The sequence below is a fragment of the Leptopilina boulardi genome, unplaced genomic scaffold, assembly GCF_019393585.1.
Source record: "Leptopilina boulardi isolate dan_hultmark-lab unplaced genomic scaffold, ZJU_Lbou_2.1 LbouV2_249, whole genome shotgun sequence".
Classification (NCBI taxonomy): Eukaryota; Metazoa; Arthropoda; class Insecta; order Hymenoptera; family Figitidae; genus Leptopilina; species Leptopilina boulardi.
Genome location: NW_026137806.1, coordinates 245,492 through 257,227, shown reverse-complemented (window position 1 = coordinate 257,227; position 11,736 = coordinate 245,492). Strand labels below are relative to the sequence as shown.

The 11,736-nt window shown below is 27.5% G+C and overlaps 1 protein-coding gene across 2 annotated transcripts in view; it reads right to left on the bottom strand.

Annotated features, from left to right (window-relative positions):
- LOC127280737 (mucin-4) overlaps positions 1-11,736 on the bottom strand; it is a 153,574-nt gene that overhangs the window by 56,605 nt on the left and 85,233 nt on the right. The window lies entirely within an intron of this gene.

Below are 11,736 nucleotides of genomic sequence, written 5' to 3'. Positions count from 1 at the left end.
AAAGGATGCATTTTGCAAATCATTTGCAATGCCTTTTGACTCAAAAGGAACTTTCACCTCTTTCGAAATTGTGTATAAGATATTTTAAATTAATTAAAAAACTTTTTAAACTACTATTCCTTAAATCAACTATAAAGGAATTATTAGCTAATTGTTATTATTATTAGGGTTGATAAAAATGATTTTTTTTTTAAATTCTATTTTAATCAAAGAAATATTTTATATTTTTAGACAAATTTTTCTAAAAAGAAATTTTACAAAATTATAAATATTAAATAATGAAACAGCTATAATGGATTTTTAATTTGATTAATTTAAAAATAATTTAAAACCCATATTGTACTTGAAAATTAATAGTGAAAACATAATGGACCAATGTGGTGCAATCTGAAGCAGCGATCTTGAATTCCGCTTACCCAACTGGAGAGAAATTTGACTCCAATGTTGCTTTGACGATGCAAATATGGTTTCAGTGAGCATTAAGCCAAAACCATTCGGAGACTATTAATGAATCGCGGTCAAAATTTAGAGAGCGAGAGAGAGAGAGAGAGAGAGAAAGCTTAGACAACTTTAAACTAATGTACAAGGGAATTAACATCTACAATTACAAATGTATTTTCAAATGTAAATTTAAATGCAATATACTCGACACCGTGTCTCTCAAACAATATATGATCATATTACAAATAATTGTTGTTTTCAAATTTTCCAATTGTCATATTACCAAATAAACTGCATATGTAAATTATACAGGTGCAAAATTCTCTCATTTCACTCTGTATATACCTATATCGGTTAATAATAATATTTCCCTAATATCAAAGTTACAAAAAAAAATATTTAATTTCAAAAAATTTTTATTTATAGTAAAAACTATACAAATTTAAAAAAAAATCACGTGTAACAAAAAACTTTATAGCAAAAGTAGCGGTGATAAGAAACTTATATCGAAACTTTGAAGAAAAAAAAAAAAGAAAAAACATATGACAAATTGTGTTAAAAGAATCCATCATCAAAGGAAGTAGAAAAATATTTGGATTTATGACATCATGAAATTTGTCATTTAGAAACGAAGATTGACATACATACACATATATATATATATACGTTGAATAGAAAGAGAAATTACTTTTTTAAATTCAAAAATTTGTTTAAGAAAATTTTTATCGTATTTAAATTAATTGAGTTAAATTAAATTTATAAAATTATTTTCTGCTTTATGGTAAAAAAAAAAAAATGTACATAGAAAAAATAAATGAAAATTAAATCTGTGGCGTTTTGGAGAAGAGAGAGAAAGAGAATATATATAGTAAACATGTATTGTTTTTGAATTATACAAAAACGTGCGCGGAATTAAATTGTAATCAGTACATTGAACCATTAAAGAATGAGTCTCTTTTACCGTAAATAACTGACAGTTCAATTTTTCATACAAAAACAATTATTGTTGAAATTTAAACATGTTTTTGTGTTAAATGATAAATATGCAAGTTTTAAAAAAAGTATTTATTTTAAAAAACTTTTTTCGAATATATATAAAAGAAAACACATATTTTTTCTGATGGGTCACAAATCTTACTGACACAAAGTTCAAGTTGGAATAAGGTCAAAAAAAAAAAAAATTTTAATAATTTATTGCTTTCGAGATTTTGGAGAGAAAATTTCAATTATTCTGAAACAAATTTAGTTTTCAACTCTCTCTCTCTCTCTCTCTCTCTAACTTTGCTTTAAACCAAAATCCAATTCCTTTCTAAAGCATACCTGAATTTTCATACTATATATACATATATATACGGTTTGAAATATTTCCATTCTAACCGGAAAGAATTATTAATTAAAATTTTTGTGAAATAGGCATAAAATTAAAAAAAATATATATTTAGAAGTTCGCATTTTTAAAAAAATAATTAATAATGTGGTTAATTTCTTTCAGTTTCGTATTACTAAATTTAAAACTTAGTTTTTTTTATTAAATTCAAAAATAATGAAAAAAGGAAGAAAAAAATAAAAATTGCAATAATATTTTGTATAAATAAACAAAAAAGTAAATAAGTAAAAAACATAAGTAAAGAAATAAATAAGTAAATAAATATATAAGAAAATAAATAAATAGTTATAAATAAAGAAATAAAAAAAGAAACAACGAAACGAACTTGAAAGAAATAAACATTTTTTTCTCGTATTCAGTTTCAAATGCGTATTTTATTAGGACATAAATATTTTTTTTTTTTTCATCTTTTACCAGGAGTTCAAGGTAGAAAGTCTTACTTAATTATTATCACTTAAGGGGAAAAGTACTTTTCTCTTGGAGGATTTATTTATATATGTATATATATATATATATATATATATATATATATATATATATATATGTATATTTTGTGGAAATGACGTAAAAGGTGTATTCTGCAGCATAAGTCTCATTTAACTTGTACTGAAACTGAGTATGCGAGCTTCTGCAGTAACAACGTTAAGCTAAAGTTGTTTCAATTTCATTTGCTCGTATTACAGTAATCTCTGAAAAGCTTATTCTGCCTGTGAAATCATGGCACTTAGATCCTTTGGCGAATGTGTATACAATTTTAAATTTTCAAAAACATATATATATATATATATATTATTTTTCTTATTTTAATTTGACTATAAAAAAAATCTTTTCTAGTATTTAAAACGAGAATACTACATACTGAAAAAAAAGGGTTTGATATTGATAACCAAACGTTTGGTTGGTATTTAAGCAATTAAATTTTTTTTTGTTGAATCAACAAAATTTTGGTTGTTCCAATCAAACTTTAGTTAGGACAACAAAAATTCTTTTTTTCTAATTTTGGTTGTGTCAAACAAATTTTGATTGTGATAATATTAAAATTTTGTTGATTTAACAAAAAAAAAATTTGTTTGCTTAAATACCAACCAAATGTATTTTATATTTTGAAATGGTATTGATTTGTTTCGAATTCAATTATTTTCAATATAAATATTATTCCGATGGATTTTAAAAATTTCTTTTTTTTTTTTAAATCAATTAACCTAAATTTTTGGTTATTTGAGAGAGCGAGAGAGAGAGAGAGAGAGAGAGAGAGAGAGAGAGAGAGAGAGAGATTTGTTACAGTTACAACTACTGCTGTCATTATATACGCGCAGTAATCAGGAAAAATTTGTGCACCCCGAATTCACGTCTCGTAGCGACGTGATGGCTAAACGGGTATCCACATAGAGCTGAAGAACCAATTAAGCACGAAACTGCTCGAAAGCGAGTCGAGAGTTCCTGTTCCAGTTCTCTCTTCTCCAAAGATCCACTTTATATTACCCAAGTTCCAAGTTCTCTCTCTCTCTCTCTCTCTCTCTCTCTCTCTCTCTCTCTCTCTTTCTCTTGAAAGCAACAGACAATGTCAGTCGCTGCAGACACTTGCCAAGGGGTTGAATAAACTTACTACATCTTGTTTAGTCCTGTGTAATATCATCTCATGCTTCAATGCAAGAGCCATAAGGATAAAATAAGAAATTAGATATTTCTTTTTTCTAAATTTCGCTCTTTCCATATTGCAATTACTTTTATACTTTTACTTTTGCTAAAAAAAAAACTTTTCTGTTCCCACTTATTTTCCCAGATTCCCCCCCGCAAAAATTACTTCAATTTTCGACCGAAATAAAAATTTTTTAAAAAAAACAAGTATTTCATTCAATTTTTAACTTGCATCATTAAATTAAAAAAAGGAACAGAATTTTTCTCACCTAACCTAAAAACTTTTACTGACAAAACTTATTTTTTGATAATTCAAATCAAAGGAACCCGTGCAAAAATTAGCCAACCTGGCTCTGATCTGGTTGAAACAGGGAACTCTGACCGGGGCCAAACCAGGCCCTGGTCGGGCCCCGGTTTTAATCAATGTTAATCGAAATAGGGAATTTTCCGTGGCCCCGATCGGATTCCCTGTTTCATGCGAATTTGGAACTTTCTGACGTGGGCCCTGCCAGGGCCCTTTCAAAATTTCTGCACAGGAATGAATAGCGATCAAATGGACAATTTTGAGGAATCCAACTCTGTTAAAAAAAAAAAAAAAAATGAAGACATTGAATTATTGTCGACGTATATATATATATATATCCCGTTGGCTGAACCGTTTCAAGTACCGCGTATAATTGTAAAGGAGAATCGCGACTGTGGGTCACTGGGTTAAATTCCCCAAGTCCGGCTCCGACAAGGTGATATCGACCGTGGTCCGGAAGAAGGTGGAGAAGGGGAATGATGTCTACTATGCAGTTTAATGGTAACTATCTACTGTATTATATATATATATATATATATATATATATATCTTGGTCGCGTCGACGTCGTCGTTGCAAAGTTGGATCGTCGATATATATATGAAACTAGAATCGCGAGCACGCAGGTGTACTGCACACGTAAGCACCGGAAGTGCCACTGCTCCAGATGCCAATCGTAAATCACTTAAGCGTTGCTCCATTCATTTCCATCGCAAACCACTCGCGCTTACTCTATCAACCTTTCTCTCTCTCCATATATATATATATATATATATATATATATATATATATATATATATATATATATATAGTAACAGTCCAAAGAACACTGAAACTATATATATATAAGTAACAAATCGCGAGAAATCATGACAGATGTTTTTTTTTCATCACACCTTCTATCCTCATAAATAATCTATCTAAATTCACCTGAAATTACAAAAAGAAACCTTCTACGATTGATTCTTATTGTCAGCTCTTAAATTAAATTTGTCGAATCAATTATTATTAATTTACTAAAAAGAGATTTTTTTTTATTTAACAAGACCGAATCATTTTTGTAGAAGAAAAATTTTTCACTATGGCAAAATAATTGTAAACAATAAATTGCACTCTATACAGATATGTAATAAATTTGAATGTAGATGAAATCTTAAAAAGAGAAATCCTATATAGAAATGTTACCAAAAGCATTGGGGCAAAAGTATATATATATATATATATATATATATATATATATATATATATATATATGTGTATATAAACCTGAGAAAACTAGTCAAGTCATTTAAATTCCTTTCACACAGTTGGAAATACACATTGAATATACGTTGCGAACTAACGTTTACGTGCTCACGGGGAATACTTATCGAATAGCAAAACTCATGGTGATTAGTCACGAGAACTATTTATATTTCCAAATAGTGAGAGAAAGAGAGAGAGGGGGGGAGTTGCAATTTTGTATTTAAAAAAAAAACTATACTGAAACTATATTGGACCTCTATTGAAACTATACTAAAACTAAACTGAAACTATTCTAAAACTGTACTGAAACAATGCTAAAACTATACTGAAACTATACTAAATCTATACTGAAACTACACTGAAAATGTACTAAAAATATATAGATCCTATACTGAAACTATTCTAAAACTGTACTGAAACAATGCTAAAACTATACTGAAACAATGCTAAAACTATACTGAAACTATACTCAAACTATACTGAAAATGTACTAAAAATATATAGATCCTATACTGAAACTACATTGAACCTATACTGAAACTATTCTAAAACTGTACTGAAACAATGCTAAAACTATACTGAAACTGTAGTAAAACTGTACTAAAAATAAATAGATCCTATACTGAAACTATTGAAACTATTTTAAAACTGTAATGAAACAATGCTAAAACTACACTGAAACTGTAGTAAAACTGTACTAAAAATAAATAGATCCTATACTGAAACTATTGAAACTATTTTAAAACAGTAATGAAACAATGCTAAAACTATACTGAATCTATACTGAAACTGTAGTAAAACTGTACTAAAAATATATAGATCCTATACTGAAACTACATTGAACCTATACTGAAACTATTCTAAAACTGTACTGAAACAATGCTAAACTGAAACTACATTGAACCTAGACTGAAACTATTCTAAAAAAATATGGAACCTACACTAACTAAGCTTACAGTAAAAACCTATACTGAAACTATACTAAACCTATTTTAAAACAATGATAAAACTATACTGAAACTATGCTAAAAATATACTGAAACTATAGTAAAACTATTCTAAAACTATTTTTACCTACATTAGACCTGTTCAGAAACTATCCTGAAACTATTTAGAAACTATATAGCTATTAAATTTAAAAATAGTATTATCTAAAAATAGTTAAGTAAGAGTCAATTGTTTTCTTCTCTTTTTTTTGTCACATAATTCATATAAAAAAGATGTTATAAATTTTAATTCAATTATAATAATTATTACTCACTTTTTTCATATAATAGTGTCTTCTGACATTTACGAAATATTGAGCAACAGTAACTAACCTGTAACAAAAAAAAAAAAGAAATAAACATACAGTTAATTATAAAAAATAATTATATCTATTTCAATTTATAATTGAAATATATTATACATAAAGACTATTATGTATAAAAATCAGGAGAAAAAAATTGATAAAACAAAAAATGAAGAAAATATACTTTTGAAATATAATAGTATACGATTAAATTCACAAAAAAGCACAGTTATATTAAAAGTGAGTTGGGAATTCTTGCGAAGAGTCAAGAAGAGTGCGAAAGTGGGTTACGGATGAGAGGATGTCTGCTCAAGTCGGTAGAAATGAACGTAGGTGACGGTTCGTACACATGCGAAGGTCAGAGAGGAATTTCTTTATTTCCTTTATGTAATTTATAATTTATATATATATATATACATAAATATATAATACATTTCACATAAATTTTTTTTCTCGATATAAAAAACTTGTTAAACTATATGGAAAAGAAACTATTTTGAAGCTATACTAAAACTATACTGAAACTATATTGCACATACATTGGATATATACATATATAGGTCCAATGTTGGTCCAATATAGTTTTAGTATAGTTTCCGTCTATTTTCCGTCTTGTTACAGTATAGTTTTAGTATAGTTTCAGTATAGTTTTAGTATAGTTTTAGTATAGTTTTAGTATAGTTACAGTATAGTTACAGTATAGTTACAGTATAGTTTTAGTATAGTTTCCGTATAGTTTCAGTATAGTTTTAGTATTATAATTAATAAAGAAATATAAATGAGAGTTAATTTTTGTTTGTATAAAATGATGTTTATCCAGAGATACTCTCTCTCTCTTGTTTCAGGCTTCAACGCGCTTTTCGTTGCGGTTTTGAAACCCTGCTAGGCTGAGGATTTTAAAAGCGCCTCTTATTTCCGTTCTACACGCAAAAGCGGATTTCAAGAGATCTGCCAGCTCAATTTCCGTGTTACATTTTCATTCGCCCACCGGAATAACGCGTTAAATGATCGTTATATTCGAAACAAATGAACAAAATTTCTCATCTCTTCTTTTTTCGATCTATTTTAATTTGAAGCTACAATTTGTTTGGAATCAAGAAATAATAATACTAAATTAAAATACGTAGAAAAAAAAGAAGATAATGTTAATTACGTAATGCGAATTATTATTAAAGAACTAATGTAGTTTCAAAAAGGCGTCAAATTTGTTCACATTAACCAATGGAATTTTGATTATCAAGTGGTCGAAAAAAAAACGGAAGCAATCTCTAGCATCCGGAAGGGCGACAATTCATATATATAAGAGATCGGATTCCAATAAATCTTATTTCCTGCTCCAGTGAGTACTCACAGAACGTGAACTTTAGTTCGCTTTAATTTTCAGTGTACTGAGTATATATATATAATAAAAGAGAGAATCCTTCGAAAAATAGAAACAGTTAACAATTATTATTATTATTATTAATGTATAATTTTGTTTTACTTTCAGAGTTGTAAACAATAGTTTTGTTTATAAAATATGTTTTCAAGCCAAAAAGTAAAGTACAATTTATTTTCTTGAAAAATCCGTTTTCATTGCTATTTCCACTTTACCCTACATGGAGCAAATAAAAAAAAGGGAATTTTTACAGTTATGAAAAGTAAAGGAAAAGTCATTTTTCTCAATGTAAGAGTCTCTGTGTGTGTGTATGTGTATAGAACAGTTACAATTTTTCTTGCACGGCAACTGGGAATAGATAAAGAAAGAAAAAAAAAGATGAAAAGAAAAATCCCTACGTGATGTGTGAAAAAAAAACTTTGTTATCTGATCTTCTTATTCGATAGTCAAGAAATCCTTGAAAACCACAAAATGCGAAACGTCGCAGAGATATTTTTTACGTCAGAGAGAAAGAGAGTATAGGTTACCATGTCACATTTCACAAGTACGACGAATGCTGAACTTTTATCTTCGCGTGATGTACGACCAAACTTCCTTTACGTCGAGCAATGTTTGTTTCGCAAATAAAAAAAGCCTTGTGTATTAAAAAAGTCAACCGCGAGCATATATAAATTAATATATATATATATATATGTATACTGGAAAACGATCTAGGTATAACATATCGACCGACAATATACTTTAAAAGAATGAGCTTCCGTTTAATTGAGACGAACAATACATATTAATGCAATTTCATTTTCACTTTCACTTATAGTAATTTTCACTCTCGATTTCATTTTCACTTTTACTAATTTTTAATCAGTGAAAGTGGCAGCATTGTTGAGAGTGAAAAATAAAATAAGCGGAAGTTTAAGTAAAATTAAAAATATACTCGTTTATCAATTTCATCAAAAAATTTTCATTCTACAAAAAATTCAATTTTGTTAAATTAAAGATAGAAATAATTATTAACTATATCGTATACAGATACTAAAAAGCAAAAAATAATTGAAATTACCATAAACGATGGTAGATAATTTTTTGTCGACAATTATTCTTATCAAACGAGATTCTATTTTTATATGATTCAAGATATAATGGCTTATTGTTAGCGGTATATATATATACTCGTGCTCGGAAAAGCAGTGAATATCGAATGAGGCATCCAGGAAGATGGGAAAGAGCAGAGTCAGAGGAAAACTTGGAGAGAAAAGAGAGACGAGATTAATTAAATGGTGATGACAAAGTGAGGGTTGAGGCAACGTCCTCCAAGTTGCACACTCGCTGTGTGTTTTAAGATATGTATATACATAGATTTATATATATATATATAAATTTATATATATGTTTGTAGATATTCTTGAAATACTGGCAGAGGGCCAATTGAAATCCAGAGGAGAGAGAGAGAGAGAGAGAGAGAGAGAGAGAAAGGTACTTAGAAACTCAGCTTGGTAGATATTGCTCACGAGTTACCTGCTAATTATCTGAAAATGACTCTAAACCTAAGATCTCCGTTGAATACCTTGATATTCAAATCATTATCTCATATCTCTGCATTTTATATAATTACGACAATTATTATTTTCCACAAAATATTTTCTTTATTTAAACAAAGATTATTGTATAAAAAATTTTTTATTTTTTAAGTTTTGTTATTGCTTTTCGAAAATTTGAATTTTGTTTTTGACTTTAAGTTAAAAGTTAAGAATTTCCATAGCTTTCAAACTTATAAGTTTCTTAGTTCTCAAAGAGTAACATTTCAAGTTAGAAAAGTATACAGAAGTAAAATTTTTCAAGTTTTATATGCGTCTGAAAGTTGTTTTTTTATTTATTTTAAACACATTTAAAAGTTTAAAGTTACACTTCCCGCAAACTTGAATATTTTAAGTTCAAATATTTGTTTTCAAACTTGAAAACGTGAATTTAAAAAAAAAAAAGACATAAATATAAAAATTCAACAATGAAATGAATTTCGTTTTTTTTTATATATATCAAGCGGGGAGATTAATGCATTGAAAATAAAATTGCAATGTTCCTTGTGTTTGAAATGGTGAAAACAAGTTTACGAAAACTGTTTACACACACGAGAGAGGGAAAAACATTTCTCGTTGGCTTTCTGTGGAATCGTCTACTATTTGTCGAATTTGCCCGAGTCTTACTACTCTGAAGAAAAAAAAAAAAAAAAAATCTTCAAACGTGAAATGAAACAAGGTCATTGGGGAAAAACAGAGCTTGCGAGAGCAAAAGAGAGTAAGAGAGAAAATTTGTAAGTATTTTAAGCTGGCCTGAGCTTTTCTTTTTAAAGACCAACTTTCCCTGCAACTAAAAGCGTTCCCACCCATTTTCAGACACAACATATAAAAGTTGAATTTGTATATAATGTATTAAAGCACAAAAACAAATATCAATTTGATTTTATATTAAAAAGAAAAATTTTTCTAGTAAAAAAAAAAAATCTTTTTCAGTTTGTTCGTTTTCGTGAAACTAATAAAATATAATAATAAGAATAAAAAGTCAATGTAAAAAACATGTGAAACTTTTGATATATATATGTTTCTTTAGATTCTTTATACTCTGATGCACCTTTTATCGTGTAAACTCACTATAGTTGAAAAATCCTTTAAATATTTCAGAAGCTTTGGTATATATTAAGGTTTGAAAGGAAGATGGATTTCAACTTCTTTTTCGTCATAAAACAGACACGAACACAAGTTTTTCTACCAGTTTTATGCCTCAGACACATACCACTTTAGATTTTTCTTTTACTATGATTTTCTCCTCACTTTTCCTCTTTATCCCTTTTTCTGATATATATATATATATATATATATATATATATATATATATATATATATATATATATATATCAGACTCCTGGATTTCTTTGTCAGATGGTAGAGCGATTCATGAATATTCTAGCATCGATTACAGACGAAACGCGTCGCGACGCTCGACTATTGTTATTTACAGAAACGCCCAACGACCTGTCCTTAACACACTGCACCCGACAACTAACAAAACCAAGTAAATAAAAATAAAAAACCGAAAAACAAGCTATTACTTAAAATCACTTTACTATTTTTAGAAACTACCATTACTTGGTATTTGAAAATCTTATAAATTATTCAATCTTTTATTATTTGTGTTTATCATTTATTGAATATATTCAAAATCAATATTAATAATTTGGCCCAAGTTTATTATTATATTCTGAAGAAGCTAAAAAAAACTACTACACTGAAAAAAAAGGGTTGCCGAGAAATTCAACTACCATTGGGTATAGTTGACTAGAAAGTAGTTAAAATAACTATTTTTTTATTTAATCTAATCATGTTCATGTAGTTAATGTAACTATTTTTAAGAAGTTAATAAGTAATAGTTGATTTTACGTAAATATGTAGTTAAAGTACAACTACAGGTATAGGTAGTAAAATTAACTTTTTTTAAGGTAGTAAAAACAAGTGGAATTGTAGTCAACTTAAAATTTGAAGAGTAGTAAATCCAACTACTATTCACCAGTTATATGAAAAGTATAGTAAAAGGAATTATTTTCTTTAATTAATATAACTGCTTTTTGAGTAGTCAATTTTTTTTTATTAATTTCTATGATTTTATAGGCTTCAATAAAATTCTTGTTGTAGAATTAACAAGTTGTCTGTAATTAAAACTACTACTTTAAGTAGTAGATTTTTACTATTTTAATTAATTCGATAGACTTAAAGAAGATTTTTGATGTAGAATTTACAAATCGATCCAGTTAAAACTACTACTTTAAGAAGTAGATTTTACTACTCAAAGTGGCTTTAAGAACATTTTTGTTGTAGAATTAACAAATCCTTTGTGATTAAAACTACTACTTTAAGTAGTAATTTTTTACTATTTTAATTAATTCAATAAGCTTAAAAAACGTTTTTGATGTAAAATTTACAAAACGTTTTCAATTAAAACTACTACTTTCAGTAGTAGCTTTTACTATTTAAAGTGGTTCAATAGGCTTTAAGAATATTTATGT